Consider the following 21,119-nt stretch of genomic DNA (forward strand, 5'->3'; position numbering starts at 1 on the left):
AATTCTTAAGCATACGTAACTTCGTACCAAGGTATGACTTCAAACTACTGTGTATTCTGCGATGTCAAAACAAACACTGTTGAGATGGCTGTAAGCACACGAACGAAAGCCAGTAAATGAAAAAAAGCACCAAAGGAATAGGCAATGGATTTCAGAACGAGTATAGAAGTGGAAAAATAACTTTTTGTTCTTCACGACAGTACACTGGCTGTGATAACATTTTATGTTGTCTATTGATGGCTGCTCAGATAAATACCGGACGCAAATACGTATTTGTTTTAGTAACAACAGTAGATATTTCATAAATATGTCTTCTTCTGGACGGGACGCTGACGATGATTGTCTGGCGGTTAGTGGCTGGTATTCTTGTACGAGAACCAAGGATCGCCGCTCCAGCTCTGGTGTGTTGTTCCCCGTCTCACATCCTGGAACTCTCTCGTTTGTTTCAATGGTCCTATCTCCTCCCAAGTTCCTTTCGAAGGCAACAAATGTTCAACAATTGAAAAGACCTCATCGTCTCTGTGTTAAAATGGTCGGCACTGGCTACATTCGATCGATGTATCGGACACTACTACCAATTCCACCATATTCTGTTTCTGTCAACTCTTGAAACGTGTAACGCCCCAAGTGCGACCAACTGATGACGCCATATGCTCCGCGTTACATACACACACACACACACACACACACACACACACATGCACGCATACATTGCGACGATTATTTCTCGTTTTCTGGTCGAACGTGAGTCGTGTGTATCGCCGGGGCGATTAATAGCATCCGCCAGAGCACACTGTCAAGGTGCTGGCTCTTGTTTCCTTGGCCCATGCTACCACCAAGGAGTATAAAGAACATGTGTTGATGCGGAAGGTTGTGCACGCCAAGGCTCCGTTTTCTTTCCTGTGCTTTATCTCTACTACACTGCCGATATGCGCAGACTACACCCAACAGTTCACCTCCTTCGGTATGCCGATGACGTGTCCTTCCTCACCCTCTACCGCCACACCCCAGAAGCCTCAGCAATACCTCCGAAGGCACTTCAGTCAGTTTACCTCCTGAAGATCAACCCCTCCAAAATCCAGGCAGTAATTATAGGACGAATCACCCACAACTTCCGTCTCAATGTCTATTACATTACCATTAACGACCGTCCCATCCACTTACCTGATACACCAAAATACCTTGGACTAAAGCGCGACATGCAGTTAACGAAGAAACCTCAACTAATATCCAGCCAACAGAAACCTCACAATGGACTAAAATAGTGAAACTACTAACTGGCCGAATTTAGGGGCTATATCCTTCCACTATCCTCCGCACCTACAAAACCATGATCCGACACATCCTCTCCTACGCAAAAGTTGCGTGGCTATCTATCCCATCAAAGTTCTACAATTCGCTCCAAATTATCGAACGCCAAGTTGTCTTCCTCACTTTCCATACCCGGTTACATTCCACCCCTCCTCAGCCACATCAGTCTCGCCTAGATATCCTGTGCTACCCGCACACTAAATTCCAATAAACCCATTCTCTCCTCTCTGATCAGCTACCCTGGTATGATGCCGTTCCTTTACAAACGTATCCGACACCTTACACCTACACACACTCTGCATACTACACTGATGCAACTTCGACTCACATCGTCTCCCAGACTATGAAATCCGCCCCAATATTTATACGTCCTACTAACTACGAGGGCGTGCTGAAAACTAGTGCCTCAGAATTTTTTATGTGAAAACTCTTAAAGCTTTTTAAATAAAACAAACTTTATTAACATTGTACATCTTTGTTCTTCGGTCTACGTATTTTCAGCTCTCTGCTGCTATAGGCCTCCGAACTGTACGTATAACATGCTGGTAATCGACATTTGAATTCGCAGAGTCGTTCCTCACACAGAGGGAGCACCTTCTCCTCTTCATGACAATGGAAGAACACACGCGAGCTCTGCGGCATCTGCAACAATCCGACTCCTTGGGTTCATTGTCATCGATCGACCTGCTTACAGCCCTGGCCTCGCCCCATCCGATTTCCATCTGTTTCCAGCACTTAAGGAACACCTTCGAGGACTTCAGTTTGATAGTGATGAAGTGGTGCAAGCAGAGGTGAGGTAGTGGGTCCGTTGAGAATGTCAAACATTCTAAAGTGACGGTACCTCTTTGATTAATGATTGGACTAAAGCACCTGTATCTGGGATTCAGGCAGGATGCTTGGATTCGCTCGGAGCTGAGATGCTTTTCCAACACAGCTGGAGAGCCTGTGCAGCGCTATTAGAGTTTTCGAGGGAATATCAAGTGAGCTTAGGCGTGAATATGAATCTGAATTGAGGAGGTAAGCGTTGTAGTACAGCCCACGGATTTGTGAAAACCACTGCGCCAGGGTGACGTAGCGGTTAGTGCATGTTGCCAAGGGAGCAAGGGGCTACTCGGGTAGAATCCTGGCCTTGGTACAAGTTTTCTTTCGTCGCTTCAGTCTGCGTATCAAAGATGTTTGAGACTTGAAAAGGTCTGTGTAACCATTATAGTTTCCTATGATTAACAGGAGTGTTTTGGTTGATCACGTTCCTAATGTTGTAACTGATGCTTTCAAATTACTTACGACTCTGGATCAATGGGTTCGATCGCTAGTCATCTCCATTCTATTTATATAATTTGTGTCACATACTGTATTACAGCCTCTGTGGCTGGAGTACTCGACGCATAGTCCGCCTCAAGGAGACTAGGTTGCCATGAATGTGTGCGATTTTGTTTTTAACTCCTATTTATTTTTCTAAGCTTGCAATATGAAGCGGAAGTTGACACAATACCAGTGGCAGCAATCGCTCTTTGAGATTGAGGAGCGTTCCTTACGCGAACGTTCTTCACGCTTGACTTGACGCTGGATATTCCGGAAGCGGCAGGCGTGTGCGGGCAGTTTCGTAAGGGCAGCCAAAACCGGTCAAAACGGCCGTTGCTCCCAGAGATTAATTTTGAAGACTTCATATAATCTCACAGCTGCTGCCCCATCGACAGCTGTTGAGAAGTCTACTGTGGAGACAAGATGGTAGCATGTTACGCACCGACTTCAGAAAGTACGTTCAACGAATCGTCCTACGCTAAGATCCTTTTGCAACAAGAGTACATGTTCCAGCTTCCCAGCAGACACCGTTTAGCTGCGGTACGGAAAAAAGGAGCGTCACAGTGTGCGAGTAAAATAGCGCGGCAACTAGAAATGTAATACTTTGGTCACTTCGACTTTTCTGGGCTAAACTACACACAGATTCACCGTGATATTCTAGAAGTTTATAAGAGGGCCTACTGAAGAGTAATGCCTCCGCAATGTGATAACTCTTACAGCTTTTCAAATACAACACACATTATTAACATCTTGTATCTTTATTCTTCATGTCTACGTACATATTTCTCAGCATAATCACCCTGGCGACACAGTTCTCCCTACGAGGGACCAATTTGTTGATACCGTCGCTGTAGAATGTTGGACGTTGTTGACGGAGCCAACAACCCACGTCTGCTTGCACCTCTTCGTCACTATCAAAGTGAAGTCCTCGAAGGTGTTCTTTAAGTTTTTTAAACAAATGGAGCCATGTCGGAACTGTATTGAGGATGAGCGATGACAGTGAAGTCAAGATGTCTGATTGTTGCAGATGCCGCAGCCTTCGTGTGTGGTGTGGCGTTGTCATGCTGAAGGAGATGGTACTTACTCCAAGTGTGGACAAACTCTTCAAAAATGGTTCAAATGGTTCTGATCACTATGGGATTTAACGTGTAAGGTCATCAGTCCCGTAGAACTTAGAACTATTTGAACCTAACTTACCTAAGGACATTACACACATCCATTCCCGAGGCAGGATTCGAACCTGCGACCGTAGTGATCTCGCGGTTCCAGACTGTAGCTCCTAGAACCGCTCGGCCACCCCGGCCGGCGACGAACTCTTGCAATTCGATCATCGATTACAGTACGCTGTTGCTGTTACACTGACATAGTTAGTTGCAGAGTGCCATGTCACATGCTACAGTTCGGAGAGGGCTGCAGATATGTAGACACAAAGAGCAAAGATGTAGAATGTTAATAATGTTTGTTTTATTTAAAAAGCTTTAAGAGTTTATACAGAAAAATTCGGGGGCGTTACTTCTCAGTACGCCGTCATAGTTGATAGGGCGGACAGATATTGGGCCAGATTTCATCGTGTGTAGGTTTAGGGACGGTGGGATGTGTTTGTAAAGGTATGCCATCATATCAGAGTTGGTGATAACAGTGGGAAAAATAATGGGGTTACTGGAATCAAGGCATTACTTTTCAGCATACACTTGTAGGCCAAAAGAAACGTGGCATGCAGCTATTGTGAAATGGTGACGACAATTTGAGCTACTCCTCATAGATCTGGGTGAAGTTGATAGAGACGTCAGTGACCACAGATGATATGGACCACTGACGACATGGACCACAGACGACAATAATCACAGATGACATGGACCACAGACAGCAATAACCACAGACGACATGGAACACAGATAACGATCACCACACATGACATGGACCACACATGACAATGGTTGGTTGGTTTGTGGGGGTTAAAGGGACCAGACTGCTACGGTCATCGGTCCCATACATGACAATGACCAAGATGACATGGACAACAGACGACAATGACCACAGACGACAGGCATTCTTCTGGGCAGCCGGAGAGAATACCTTGGGGCAGGGAGAAGGGGGATAGAGATTTTCTACCGACGAGGCCGATCACGCAACAGTTCTCGAATGACTCCATGACCACGAAGCGGATGGAATGATTTACTGAGACGTTCCTGACAGTTCTTCACAGAGACGGCGCAGTTACATTGAGAAATGACGTCATGTATCAGCGTCAGTTTGATGTCTACTGCAGGAATTAGTAAAAGTTACTTGGCCTCGCATATTAATGTGTGACTTACTTTTTCAAGTCTTCTCCTATAATGCATGCCAACTGAGTCAGCCAGCTGAGCAAGGGAAACTCCCCATAGCACCCTTCTCAGAGATAGTGGTAAAATGGTCCAGTACATGGAACGTCAAAAACTGAACACAGATCAAGCAGGAAAACAGGAAGGTGTGCTGAACTGAGAGAAAAAAAGCAAGCAAGGTCGAAACAGTGGACGGTCCAAGCTTAAGATGTACCTCACCTAGCAGATGCGTACAGTCATTGTGTCCTGCTTATCTGTGGTCACGGTGTTGGACTGCGATTGTAGAGACCCGTGTACAAATCTCGCTCGCGCCCCACATTTTTTCACGAAGTTATTCACTGTCCGTCCGGTCATTGACGTGTCTGTTCGCTGTATTCAGATTTGTGTATGTGTCGTGGTACAGCGTCCGTTTGCAGCAGCGAGGTGTAAGGATGCGACTTCTAGACCTACGTATCTCCTATTTGTTCTACGCAAGTACCACATCTTATGAATCTTGCGTTCCGTGTTGGAAGTTTTGACTCTGGAATTATTTTGTTGTAACATAGTTCACATCCGTTTATTTATTGTTTTCATTTCTGTCAGAGGTCTATCCGGCATTTCGCCTGCTCCCACTATTCACCACGATTACTTGCGTCGGTAACATATTACCACATGACTCATATTCTATAACCAATGTGTTGCTGTTATGGTCTTCAGTCGTGAGACTGGTTTGATGCAGCACTCCATGCTACTCTATCATGTGCAAGCTTCTTCATCTCCCAGTACCTACTGAAACCTACATCCTTCTGAATCTGCTTAGTATATTCATCTCTTGGTCTCCCTCTATGATTTTTACCCTCCATGCTGCCCTCCAATACTGAATTGGTGATCCCTTGATGCCTCAGAACATGTCCTACCAACCGATGCCTTCTTCTAGTCAAGTTGTGTCACAAACTTCTCTTCTCCGCAATCCTATTCAGTACTTCCTCATTCGTTATGTGATCTACCCATCTAATCTTAAGCATTCTTCTGTAGCACCACATTTCGAAAGTTTCTATTGTCTTCTTGTACAAACTATTTATCGTCCATGTTTCACTTCCATACATTGCTACACTCCATGCAAATACTTTCAGAAACGACTTCCTGACACTTAAATCTATACTCGATGTTAACAAATTTCTCTTCTTCAGAAACCCTTTCCTTGCCACTGCCAGTCTACATTTTATATCCTCTCTACTTCGACCATCATCATTTATTTTACTCCCTAAATAGCCAAACTCCTTTACTACTTTAAGTGTCTCATTTCCTAATCTAATTCCCTCAGCATCACCCGACTTTATTCGAGTACATTCCAGTATCCTTGTTTTGCTTTTGTTGATGTTCATATTATACCCTCCTTTCAAGACACTGTCCATTCCGTTCAACTGCTCTTCCAAGTCTTTTGCTGTCTCTGACAGAATTACAAAGTCATCGGCGAACCTTAAAGTTTTTATTTCTTCTCCTTGGATTTTAATACCTACTACGAATTTATCTTTTGTTTCCCTCACTGCTTGCCCAATATACAGATTGAATAGCCTCGGGGAGAGGCTACAACCCTGTCTCACACCCTTCCCAACCACTGCTTCCCTTTCATGTCCCTCGACTCTTATAACTGCCATCTGGTTTCTGTACAAATTGTAAATATCTTTTCGCTCCCTGTATGTTACCCCTGCCATCTTCAGAATTTCAAAGAGAGTATTCCAGACAACATTGTCAATAGCTTTCTCTAAGTCTACAAATGCTAGAAACGTATGTTTGCCTTTCCTTAATCTAGCTTCTAAGGTAAGTCATGAGGTCAGTATTGCCTCACGTGTTCCACCATTTCTACGGAATCCAAACTGATCTTCCGCGAGCTCGGCTTCTACTAGTTTTTCCATTCGTCTGTAAAGAATTCGCGTTAGTATTTTGCAGCCGTGTTTATTAAACTGATAGTTCGGTGATTTTCACATATGTCAACACCTGCTTTCTTTGGGATTGGAATTATTATATTCTTCTTGAAGTCTGAAGGTATTTCGCCTGTCTCACACATCTTGCTCACCAGATGGTAGAGTTTTGTCAGGCCTGGCTTTCCCAAGGCTGTCAGTAGTTCTAAAGGAATGTTGTCTACTCCCGGGGCCTTGTTTCGACTCAGGTCTTTCAGTGCTCTGTCAAACTCTTCACGCAGTATCATATCTCCCAATTCATCTTCATCTACATCCTCTTCCATTTCCATAATATTGTCCTCAAGTACATCACCCTTGTATAGACCCTCTACATACTCCTTCCACCTTCCTGCTTTCCCTTCTTTGCTTAGAACTGGGTTTCCATCTGAGCTCTTGATATTCATACAAGTGGTTCTCTTTTCTCCAAAGGTCTCTTTAATTTTCCTGTAGGCAGCATCTATCTTACCCTCTACATCCTTACATTTGTCCTCTAGCCATCCCTGCTTAGCCATTTTGTGATCTCATTTTTGAGACGTTTGTATTCGTGTTTCCTGCTTCATTTACTGCATTTTTATATTTTCTGCTTTCATCAATTAAATTCAATATTTCTTCTGTTACCCAAGGATTTCTACTAGCACTCGTCTTTTTACCTACTTGATCCTCTGCTGCCTTCACTACTTCATCCCTCAAAGCTACCTATTCTTCTTCTACTGTATTTCTTTCCCCCCTTCTTGTCAATTGTCCACTTATGCTCTCCCTGAAACTCTGTACAACCTCTGGTTCTTTCAGTTTATCCAGGTCCAATCTTCCTAATTTCCCACCTTTTAGCAGTTTCTTCAGTTTTAATCTACAGTTCATAACCAATAGACTGTGGTCGGAGTCCACATCTGCCCCTGGAAATGTCTTACAATTTAAAACCTGGTTCCTAAATCTCTGTCTTACCATTATATAATCTATCTGAAAGCTGTCAGTATCTCCAGGCTTCTTCCATGTATACAACCTTCTTTTATGATTCTTGAACCAAGTGTTAGCTATGATTAAGTCGTGCTCTGAGCAAAATTCTACCAGGCGGCTTCCTCTTTCATTTCTCAGCCACAATCTGTTGTGGTTGGCAGGAGAGCCAACACCGTGTTACTAGAGGAGGCCGATAGGCACGCGTTTTAGCTCACGCAGGCTGGCGTGAAATCTGGAACAGGACCAGGAAATTAGACTTCAGAAAAACGGACGTAGCTGGTGGAATACTTAACTTTAATCCATTAATGACGAACGTCTCTGGTGACATTATATGATTCACAGTATCAATAGTAACTGTACCAATAGTAACTGATAATGGTGCCTTGCCAGGTCGTAGCAAATAACGTAGCTGAAGGCTATGCTAACTATCGTCTCGGCAAATGAGAGCGTAGAAGTCAGTGAACCATCGCTAGCAAAGTCGGCTGTACAACTGGGCGAGTGCTAGGAAGTCTCTCTAGACCTGCCGTGTGGCGGCGCTCGGTCTGCAATCATTGATAGTGGTGACATGCGGGTCCGACGTATACTACCGGACCACGGCCGATTGAAAGGCTACCACCTAGCAAGTGTGGTGTCTGGCGGTGACACCACAAAATCCATATTCACCTACTACGTTTCCTTCTCTCCCTTTTCCTACTGACGATTCCAGTCACGCATGACTATTAAATTTTCGTCTACCTTCACTATCTGAATAATTTCTTTTATTTCATCATACATTTCTTCAATTTCTTCGTCATCTGCAGAGGTAGTCGGCATATAAACTTGTACTACTGTGGTAGGCGTGGGCTTCGTATAACCAATGTATAGTGTGAAAATTACCAAGACTACAGAAGGAGAACGAGCAATGATCGGAGGAAAGTTCATAATTAGGGAGGTTTGAATACGGATTTCCCACTTTACAGTCCAACACCGTGATCACACAGCCACGATGCTGTGATCCTTCCAGTTCTCTTGACATTGCACATCTTCAGTTTCGACCGTTCACTTTTTCTATTTAGGTACTTTTTTCAAGGTTCATTACAACTTCTTCCCGTTTTCATGCTTCATCTGTGTTCAGTTTCTGATTGGCTATCGACTGGGCCATTTTCGAATTAAATCTGATGGCTGTGCAATGGGAAGTTTCCCTTGTTAAAAGCAGACTATTAATCGCATTATATCCATAGTTTTCACGTCATATTTGAAGTATGTGAATTCCATTTGGGTGTGGATGACGTATGCGGATTTTTATTGATGATAGCAACTGTATGGGCATCTGGGGATGAGACTGTAAAATTCCAAAATCTTTAATGTAATATCCACATCTTAAATAAAAGACAGCTGAGAGGAAATCTGTCCAGTGTGTTATTATCACGGACAGTATAATAAGACATTCTAAGCAGCACATAGGTGTTCCAAAACTATTCGTTTAGTTTAACACAAGAGGTAGAAAACATTAAAACAAATATAGTTCGACAACGAACATAGGGTCTGTGAGGTCAACTTGTAATATTAGGGACATTTTGTTGGTAACGCTGACGTAACTCCTTGTGTATGTGTCGCTGACTGGGAATGTGCACTGACATTCGAAATTGCTCTGTGCACACGATTCACACGATTGGACACATGTGAATCCAAGAGGTATTCGACCTCGTGCTCAGCAACTGTGATTCAGTGTTAATGTGTGGGCCGGCAATTTCGGTTACACGTTGCCTGGACCATACATTCTTACATTCCGCCTCAACGGATGGGGATATCGCATCTTCGTGCAACAGGTGCTGCCAGAACTGCTGGAGTATGTTACCTCTGAATGTTAGGCAAAGGACGTACTTCCAGCATGATCTGGCACCAGACCATGTCAGAAGTGGTGTCAGGAATCATCTGAGAGCCAGCTTCGGGAATCGATGGATCTGCCATCTACGTCGCCTGACCTCACATGTTTGGATTTCTTCCTCTGGCGGTGTATGAAGCAGCTGGTATACGAAGTCGATGTCAAAACAGAAGAAGACCTCGTCGCTGGAGTCGCCAGGAATCTTCGAATGGGCACGACAATTAACGATCCGACGATGCACTGCGTGCGGTCGCGCTTTCGAGCAGTTCCTGTGAATGACAGGGCTATAATTAGGATACTGAACTGCCTTCTGTGTAAATCATCCCTAGCAATAGAAATTGCCATCAGGGGCCATATGTACCATAACTAAATAGAGTATATTTCTCTTGATATTCTCTATCTCCGTACTAATTTGAACAAATAGCTTCGGAAGAGCATGTATAGTATTTAGCAGTAAATAGTCCATAGTATTTTTATGGTTGTGTGCAAATTAGACAAACTTTTCCAAGAAATCTCTCTGATATCCGAGAGTGTTTTTCATTTCAGATAAGCGCTACATTTCATTACCGATTGGCTAATTCGCCCTCTGTAGTATCGTCCAGCGACAGCACACAAATCGCTCACAACACGTCAACATTCACTTATCAGTACCGACGGAACAAAACGCACCAGTTGGTGTACTACTAACACGCTGCGTTCGCATTCTGATGAACAGTGGTTCGAATTCCCACCGGGACATCGAAATTTGCATTTTCCGTAACCTTCACAAGCAAGTGAAGGCGAATATCAGGATGTTCCCTTTGAAAGGGCACTGCCATTTTCCTTCCCCAAACTTTTCAAATCCGAGTTTCTGCTCCATCTCTAATAACTTCATCGACGGTGGGACATTAAGCGCGAATATTTTTTTAAACAACTGCATGTAAATTCGTCTTTAATCTGAATTTAGTACAGCCTTAGCAGGTTCTGGCACAACTTTCACAGATCTGATGTTTTATTAGTACGATATAAGATGGTCTCTAGTTTTCTCTCAAACCCCCTTAACTTCATAATACTTCTTCGCGTTTTACAGCAGTAGAGCTAACTTTTATCTTAATTGGAGTATGCTTACAACCAAATTCGTCCCTGACGCACACCTTGTTACAACGAAAATCCCCTCTCGGTTGCATCATTCTTCACTTTACTCGCTGTTATCTGAGTACTTTACCCAATCCCTCTCGAGAGAATGCATAAACAACTTTTTTCATGCCTGGTCTTGCAGCAAAATTTCCATTATGAAGGCCTTTACATGTTGTTCTTTCCACATTAATCTCTGAATCATGGCATTCTCTGTGAAGAACTAAATTTTTGAATGATGTCACTTCATAACACTTTGAGGTTACACTGTGATCGTTCTACAAATTGTTTTATTTCATGATGCAAGGATAGTGATAACAACCAGAGGGAAAGTTTTATTAAATTTGAGAATAAATCCATGGATGTAGGATTCTGTTTTCTTGGGGAGAAGACCCACTAACTGATTTTGTTGATGGCCTTGCTGGGCTGGTATCTCTTGCATAAAAAGATTCACTATTAGCAATAGCGGTCAGACGAAACAAACAGGCGATTTAAATGTTTTTTTGGTGCCCAGATCCATGAACAAGTTAGCGTATCTCTGACATCAACTCCCCGGAACTACCTGGGTTCAAAGTAAAATTTGGTTCAAAAGTTAATACACCATTTACACATAAATATGTCACAATCAGCACATTCTTCATGAGCCCAATGCTTGTAATTAGTGCAGCTATTTCAACCTTAGCCAGAAAAAAATTTCGATACAATACGAACATACAGTGTCCTTGTTTTCTTTACTGTGTTCTCCAAAGAACAGCTTTTGGCACTTCACTGAATCCTTTTCTTATTGCGTCTTTATTTTCTAATTATTCAGTTCAGCAGGTTTAGTCCTTTCCGTTTTTTCTTCCGTTTCTACTGACTTCCTTCTTCCCTTGTTGATCTGCTTAATTTTTTTTTCAATTTACATTTACATCTACATGTATAATGTGCAAACCACACTTAGTTCTTGGCAGAGGGTTATCGAACCACCTTCACTATAATTTTCTATTATTCTAATCTCGGACAGCCCGCGGAAGAAACGAACACTTATATCTTTCAGTGGAAGCTCTGATTTCCCCTATTTTATTATGATAGTCGTTTATCCCTATGTAGCTCGGTATCAACAAAATATTTTCGCATTCGGAGGAGAAAGTTGATGAATGAAACTTCGTGAGAAGATTCCGCCACAACGAAAAACGTATTTGTTTCAGAGGTTTCCACCCCAAATCCAGTATCAAGTCAGTTACATTCTGTCCCCAATTTCACGATAACACAGGACGTACTGCTCTTCTTTGAATTTTCTCGATGTACTCCGTCAGTCCTATCTGTTTAGGATCCCAGACTGCGCAGCAGTACTTTAAGAGTAGATATGTTGCGTTTTCTAAGTGTTCTGCCAATAAAACGCAGTCTTTGTTTTGCCTTCGGCAAAACATTTTCTATATGTTCTTTCTCATTTAAATTGTTCGTAATTGTAATTCCTACGTGCTTAGTTCAATTTACGGCTTTTAGAGTTGACCAGTTTATCATGTAAACGCATTTTAACGGTTTCCTTTTAGCACTCATGGGGATGACCTCCTTTTATTTAGGATCAATTGCCAATTTTCGCACCGTTCAGATATCTTTTCTAAGTCATTTTGCAATATGCTTTGATCTTCTGATGAGTTTACTAGACGATAAACGACAGCATCACCTGCAAACAATGTGTCTCCTAAATACATAAGGAACATCAGAGGGCCAATAAAACTACTTTGGGGAACGCCAGAAATGAGTTCTGTTTCATTCGATGACTTCCCGTCAGTTACTACGAAATGTTACCTCTCTGAAAGTAAATCACGAATCCAGTCACATAGCTCATATGATGTCCCATAAGCACGCAATTTCAGTATATGCCGGTTGTGCGGTACAGTGTCAAAAGCTTTTTGGAAATCTAGAAATACGGAAACAATTTGAAAACCTTTGTCAATAGCACTCAACGCTTCATGTGTGTCAAGAAACAATTGTGTTTCACAAGAACGATGTTTCCTGAGAACTCTTCGTTATTATCGTTGTCTTGCCCTTTTCTTGGCTTTTACTTTTTGTTACTGTTGACCTCATTTCAATTTTGGCTAGTACATGATGTCTCTTCGACTTATTTCAAGTCATATCAGCGCTGTTCCCTTCTCATTTACATGAGTGCCTAAAGGTAGTACATTATTGTCCTTGCCTCTAACTTCTAATTTATGCAAAACTTTCATCGGCATGTCTATCTGCTGACTGTTCTGTATCTGTTGCTGCACTGCATCCAGTTCATCTATCTCAACAGTGGAAAGAGGATACGATAGCGATTTACGACAATTTAGAAAATTCATTAGGATCAAGCCGTAAGAAGTTACATAGGCTTAGAGTTGTCATGTTGCTGATTTTCTTTGAAGACAGTACATTAAAATTTTGCAAACATTCATAAGCCAGACTTTGTACGGTAAGATGTGCATACCTGCAATTCAGCTCCAACAGTTGGTCTGTACTGAATATCTCGCGTTCTGAAGTAGCCTCGATGCGGCGCACATGGTACGCCTGCGCTAATGGCCATATTTCACGGTAACGGTCCCGCAAGTGCTGCAGTAGTTACATCTCACTCTGCCTGTTGCAGTGCTTCCGAACATTACCTTTACGTGCCTAACGCCGGAGCAACGATAACTCAGTTTACTGCGCCATTATGAAGAAACATCTTCGTCGTAAAATGAGTTTTCTAACAAAGTTTCCTGCCGGAATGTTTATAACGGATACCTGCTTGTGAAGCAGTAAAAGCGCTCTAGTGGGCTACGATACACCAGAGAGGACGTTCTAGGGAACACGAGGCACCCGCTGCACGTATAGTGTACGCGATGCAAGCGGCACCATTCTGGATGATAGCTCTAAGAACCTGCGCTTCTTGTCACGTAATTGCACTGCATAGAAACTGAACATGACTACTTTACTTTCTAGTAATTATATTGTTTGGGCCCTATGCGTACTTCATATAGTGACTCTTTCTAAGCCCGACACTGGGTGCCATTTATGTTGTTTGCAATTTGTTAAGACCACTCCAGAAGTTGATTAAATAAAGATGCCTCGTTACTAAGCTTGAGTGACTAATATACATTGAAGCGCCAAAGAAAGTAATACAGACACGCGCATTCAAGTACAGAGATGTGAAAACGGGAAGAATACGACGCTGGGGCCGGCAACGCCCATATAAGACAACAAGTGCATGGCACAGTTGTTACATCGGTTACTGCTGCTACAATGGCAGGTTATTTAAGTGAGTTTGAACGTAATGTTACAGTCGGCGCAGGAGCAATGGGATACAGCTTCTCCGAGGTAGCGATTAAGTCGGGATTTTCCCATACGACCAGTTCACGAGTGTACCGTGAATATCACGAATCCGGTAAAACATCTAATCTCGACGTAGTTGGAAAAAGATCGTGCAAGAACGGGACGAACGACGGCTGAAGAGAATCGTTCAACTGACAGAAGTGCAACACTTCCACAAATTACTGCAGGTTTCAATTCTGGGCCATAAACAAGTGTCACCGTGCGAACCATTCAACGAAGCATCATCGATGAGAGCTTTCGGAGCCGAAGGTCTACTCGTGTACGCTTGATGACTGCACGACACAAAGCCTTACACCTTGCGTGGGCCCATCAACACTGACATTGGACTCTTGCCTGGTCGGACGTGTCTCGTTTCAAATTGTACCGAGCGGACGGACGTGTACCGGTATGGATACAACCTCATGAGTCCATGGACCCTGCATGTCAGCAGGGAACTATTCAAGCTGGTCGAGGCCCTGTATTGGTGTGTGGCGTGTGCAGTCGGAGCGATATGAGACCCCTCTTACGTCTAGATACGACTCTGACAGGTGACACGTACATAAGCATCTTGTCTTATCACCTGCATCCATTCATGACCATTGTGCATTCAAAAGGACTAGGGCAACTCCAGTAGTACAATGCGACACCCCATACGTCCTGAATTGGTCCAGAGTGGCTGCAGGAACACTCTTGTGAGTTTAAACACCTCCGCTGGCCACCAGACTCCACAGACATGAACATTATTGAGCATATCTTGGATGTCTTGCAACGTGCTCTTCAGAAGAGATTTGCACCCCCTCGTACTCTTACGGATTTGTGGACAGCCCTGTAGGATTCAAGGTGTCAGTTTACACCATCATTATTTCAGACATTAGTTGAGTCGTTTTGCGCACTTCTGCGTGCTCGCGGGGGTCCTACACGATATTAGGCAGATGTACCAGTTTCTTTGGCTCTTCAGTGTATATTCACTACAAAAATTGGTACTTGAAAGCAGCTTCCTACATGCAATTAAATGATTAGACACACTGAAAGCTGCTACTGCCTTATTTGTTTAAGGCTATTAGTGCCTGCAAATACCGTCCTTTGTAAGAAATTAGACACATGAATTAACAGCAGTGCGATCTGACTACTGTTAATGAAATACGAGGCAGTAAGGAAACTTTAATACCGAAACGGATTAAAGAAGAGCCGCGCAGGTTAGCCGTGCAGTCTAAGGCGCGTTGCCACGATTCGCGCGGATCTCCCCGTCGGAGGTACAAGACCTCCTTCGGGCATGGGTGTGTATGTTCTCCTTAGCATAAGTCAGTTTAAGTTAGATTGAATAGTGTGTAAGACTAGGGTCCGATGTCCTCAGCAGTTTGGTCCGACGGAACTTCCCACAAAAAAAGAAAGGAAGAGACATATCAGCTAAGATATTCAGCTGTCCAAAATACAAACGATCAGTGTAAATACCTGCGTAGTTTTAGGAGAGATGTGTGTCATGCAGATGCAATTGTACACTGTACGTCCAAATATTTACCCACAGGAAAATGAGTAACACACACGCAATGCTTAGAAGCATTCGTTGCTGCATACATGTCCCTAAGTTGTCTGCGGCTGACACTTACGTTGTTCGGCTGAAAATCTGTAAATAAAAAACGAAGATACTTGTGTCTACTGTGGGTAGTTTATCGTAATATTAGTTATGCTAAAGGCAGTTTATTTTAAATATCTTTTACTAATACGTGGCACTAGCATGAACAAAGATAACTGAGCATATGTGCACACATGAATAAAAGATAGTAGGACTGAAAGATAACTTCGAGGCAAAAATAGTCCATGAGCTGTTTTTAATTAACTTTCGCTGTTATACAGAAAGTAGACAGAGGTACTCATTAACAGCATACACAAATGTCCTGTAAGAGACCTCATGGATGTACAGTATTACACATTCACAAAAAGCACAAAGTAAGTCTACATAGTTTACAATCCCGGCAGTCCTGTTTATAAAGTGAGAAAGTAGTGTGAAAGGATCTCTGAATTGTCGGATGATTGGGTTAAAAATAGATATTGTTCCTCGCACATTCAAAGTAAGACGTGATCTGAACAAAACCCTGAACTTGCTCACATGATAACCAACTTCAGAAGCATCTCCCGAAGACGCAACTGAAAAATCGTGAAATTCTGAATCACGGCAGTACTATGCCTGCTGACAACCACCTCACCAGTAATCCTCGACGCTGTGGCTTAGAAATTTCAATATCTCACGATTAAAATAGAAAAGAAATGTATGATCAGCCGGTCTGCCTCATGTATCGTTATATCAAAATGGTTCAGAAATGTTAAGATACTTTCAGGTATGTAGTACTGTACTAATAGTAATATATACAAGGTGGTCCATTAATATTGACCGGGCCAAATATCTCACGAAATAAGCATCAAACGAAAAAACTAAAAACAACGAAACTCGTCTAGCTTGAAGAGGGAAACCAGATGGCGCTATGGTTGGCCCGCTAGATGGCGCTGCCATAGGTCAAACGGACATCAACTGCGTTTTTTAAAATAGGAACACCCATTTTTATTACATATTCGTGTAGTACATAAAAAAATATGAATGTTTCAGTTGGACCACTTTTTTCGCTTTGTGATAGATGGCGCTGTAATAGTCACAAACGTATAAGTTCGTGGTATCACGTAACATTCCACCAGTGCGGACGGTATTTGCTTCGTGATACATTACCAGTGTTAAAATGGACCGTTTACCAATTGCATATCGTGTTGATGTATGGCTATTGTGATCAAAATGCCCAACGGGCGTGTGCTATGTATGCTGCTCGGTATCCTGGACGACATCATCCAAGTGTTATTTAAGGAAACAGGAAGTATTCAGCCACATGTGAAACGTCAACCACGGCCTGCAACAAATGATTATGCCCAAGTAGGTGTTTTAGCTGCCGCCGCGGCTAACCCGCACATCTGTAGCAGACAAACTACGCGAGAATCGGGAATCTCAAAAACGTCGGTGTTGAGAATGGTACATCATTACCGATTGCACCCTTACCATATTTCTATGCACCAAGAATTGCATGGCGACGACTTTGAACGTCGTGTACAGTTCTACCACTGGGCACAAGGGAAATTACGGGACGATGACACAGATGTTTTGCACGCGCGTTCTATTTAGCGACGAAGCGTCATTCACCAACAGCGGTTAAGTAAACCGGCATAATAGGAACTATTGGGCAACGGAAAATCCACGATGGCTCCGGCAAGTGGAACATCAGCGACCTTGGCGGGTTAGTGGGTGATGCGGCATTATGGGAGGAAGGATACTTGGCCTTCATTTTATCGATGGCAATCTAAATGGTTCAGTGTATGCTGATTTCTTACGTAATGTTTTATCGATGTTACTAAAAGATGTTTCACTTCATGACAGAATGGCGATGTACTTCCAACGTGATGGATGTCCGGCACGTAGCTCGCGTGCGGTTGAAGCGGTATTGAATAGCATATTTCATGACAGGTGGATTGATCGTCGAAGCAACATACCATGGCTCGCACGTTCACCGGATCTGACGTCCCCAGATTTCTTTCTGTGGGGAAAGTTGAATGATATTTGCTATCGTGATCCACTGATAACGCCTGACGACATGCGTCGGCGCATTGTCAATGGATATGCGAACATTAAGGAAGGCGAAGTACTCGCTGTTGAGAGGAATGTCGTTACAGGTACTGCCAAATGAATTGAGGTTGACTGACATATTTTTGAACAATAACTGCACTAATGTGGTATTTACAGGTAATCACGCTGTAACAGCATGCGTTCTCAAATATGATAAGTTCACAAAAGTACACGTGTCACATTGGAACAATAAAATGTTCAAACGTACCTACGTTCTGTATTTTAATTTAAAAAACCTACCTGTTAGCAACTGTTCGTCTAAAATTGTGAGCCACATGTTTGTTACTATTACAGCGCCATCTATCACAAAGCGGAAAAAGTGGTCCAACTAAAACATTCATATTTCGTTACGTTCTACACGAGTATGTAATGAAAATGGGGGTTCTTACTTAAAAAAACGCAGTTGTTATCCGTTTGACCTATGGCAGCGCCATCTAGCGGAGCAACCATAGCGCCATCTGGTTACCCCCTTCAAGCTAGACAAGTTTCGTTCTTTGTAGATTTTTCGTTTGACGCTTATTTCATGAGATATTTGGCCCGGTCACGACTAATGGACCACCCTGTATAGTGTAACTCATCTAAGCCCTCCCTCAAACCTGTTGTGTTATATCGTGACATATCCGGTGATGGCACCTTTAGTGTGTTGAAACCGGTTATCCAATAAACAGTATTTAAGCGATCCTGGATTCTGAATTATGTCTATAACAGAGTGATCGCCCCACTATGCACTGTGTGTTCACTGCAAAAAATGTGTTTATATTCTCTTACTGGAAGCGGAATAAGCTGTAAATATAGATAGGTCGAAAGCATTTATTTATGAACTAGTTGAGGCTGACGTCACTGAATGAGTGTTATTCGGCTGTTTTTACATTTATTTCACAATGTTCAAGAGTCTTGCTAACGTACTAACGAATGGAACTCAAAAATGTAGCGACTGTTCCGTTAATTAAGTAGAAAATAATTAAAAACAAACATTATCCTTACGAAGCATCTGGCCGTCTGCTTTCTCACCGCTTTCAGCGCTAGTATCGCTGCAGCTGTCAAACGATAACTTTCTCACCAGAGAGTGTCGTGACGGTATTTGTTAGATGCTGGTAATACGAGCCACTCCACTGCTAGTTCTTGTGTGTGTATGTGTGTGTGTGTGTGTGTGTGTGTGTGTGTTTTGACTTTATGGCCAATCAGCGGCGAGGTAATCAGGGCCCTAATACATTTTAAAAGGGACGAATGTGGATAAAATCGCTAAAATTCTTAAACAATGAGAGGACGAAACCTACAAAACGTCACTCACGCTCTCACTATCACCTCACTGGCACTGACTGACAAAACCACCCTATCTCACGCGTCTGAACATAATGGAGAAAGAGTGAAGTGTGCTACTCCAGGGATTATAACACAAGTAAAACGACATAAGAGCTAAAATGATGGTACAGGCAAACGTGAGAGGAGGAACCACTGACAGAAAATATGGCTGAGCATGTCACTCTGTGAACACATGAAAACCATCTCTCTAAAGCTAGCTTTCATATTGCACGGACGAGGACGTAGATCTGCGATTTCAACATGCTGCACGACACATTTTGGTGAGATTATTGCATACTCTCGGATCGATCTGTGCATTTTATTCATGCATTGCTTCCGTTTCTTGCAGATTGTGTTGCTTTCGAGTGATATTTATAGAGAGTAAAGTCTCATGTGCTGTATTTGTTCCTTTCGTAATGTAAATATGCACTTCTTTGTCATCCGTTTGGAGCCATGTGTCCATGTAGCTGTGATTAACACATGCATGAGCGTCGTTAGCGTTCTCTCTCTCTCTCTCACTCTCTCTCTCTCAACTGAAAGTGCGAAGAGCACTTTCATTGTATTATTCTTTGGTTCCTTAAATAACCACACAACTGACGGCTTTGTGTTGGACTTCAGACGAACTGTAATCGTCTGCGTGATGATGCCTATTCTGTAATTAATCGTTTTGATCATTAAATCATCTCTTTTGCACTACCTGTTTCTGTCTTTTCGTTTCATTATAAGGTTTCCTTTTTTGGCCACACAAAGAAGTGGCTTTACATATTTGCAGCAACACTGGGTTTTCTCATGGAACCATTTCCCATTCATCGGGTCTGTTTAAAAAAGAAATGTAATTGCCTTAAAAGTGGCTCTGAGCACTATGGGACTTAACGTCTGAGGTCATCAGTCCCCTAGAACTTAGAACTACTTAAACCTAACTAACCTAAGGACATCACACACATCCATGCCCGAGGCAGGATTCTAACCTGCGACCGTAGCAGCAGCGCGGTTCCAGACTGAAGCGCCTAGAACCGCAAAGCAACTCCGGCCGGCTACTGGCCTTACTGTGATATGAATTCTTCAGCTGTCTTTGCAACTATCAGGTACGTCTGTATCTACATCAATACTCTGCAAATCACACTTAAGTGGCTGGCAGAGGGTTCATCGTATCACCTTCATGATAATTCTCTATTATTCCTCTCAGCGCGGAAAAAACGAATACCTGTATCTTTCCGTGCGAGCTCTGATTTCCCTTATTTTATTATGATCATGTTTTCTCCCTATGTAGGTCAGCTTCAACAGAATATTTTCGCATTCTGGAGAGATTGTTGGTGACTGAAATTTCGTGAGAAGATACCACCGCAATGAAAAACGCCTTTGTTTTAATGGTGTCCATCCCAAATCCTCTATCATGTCCGTGACACTCTCTTCCCTATTTCGGGATAATACAAAACGTGCTGCTCTTCTTTGAACTCTCTCGATGTATTCCTCCGTTAATCCTATCTGGTGAGGAACCCACATCGCGCAGCAGTACTCCAAAAGAGGACGGACAAGCGTAGTGCTGGCAGTCTCCTTTGTAGTTCTGCTACGTTTTCTAAGTGATCTGCCAATAAAATATAGTCTTTGGTTTGCCTTCGCCACAACATTTTCTATGAGTTCTTTCCAATTTAAATTGTCTGTAATTGCAATTCCTGGGTATTTAGTTGAATTTACGGCCTTTAGATTGGACTGATTTATCGGGTAACCGAAGGTTAACTTACTCCTTTTAGCACTTATGTGGATGACCTCTCACTTTCAATTATTTATATTCAATTGCCTATTTTCGCACCATTCAGATATCTTTTCTAATTCGTTTTGAATTTATTTTTTATCTTCTGATGGGTTTACTAGACGATCAACGACAGCATCATCTGCGAATAACGCAAGACGGCTACTCAGATTGTCTCCTAAATCGTCTTTATACGTAAGGAACAGCAAGAGGCCTATAACACTATCTCGGGGAACGCCAGAAATCACTTTTGTTTTACTCGGTGTCTTTCCATCAGTCACTACGAACTGTC

The sequence above is a fragment of the Schistocerca gregaria genome, chromosome 1 (assembly GCF_023897955.1).
Source record: "Schistocerca gregaria isolate iqSchGreg1 chromosome 1, iqSchGreg1.2, whole genome shotgun sequence".
Taxonomy (NCBI): Eukaryota; Metazoa; Arthropoda; class Insecta; order Orthoptera; family Acrididae; genus Schistocerca; species Schistocerca gregaria.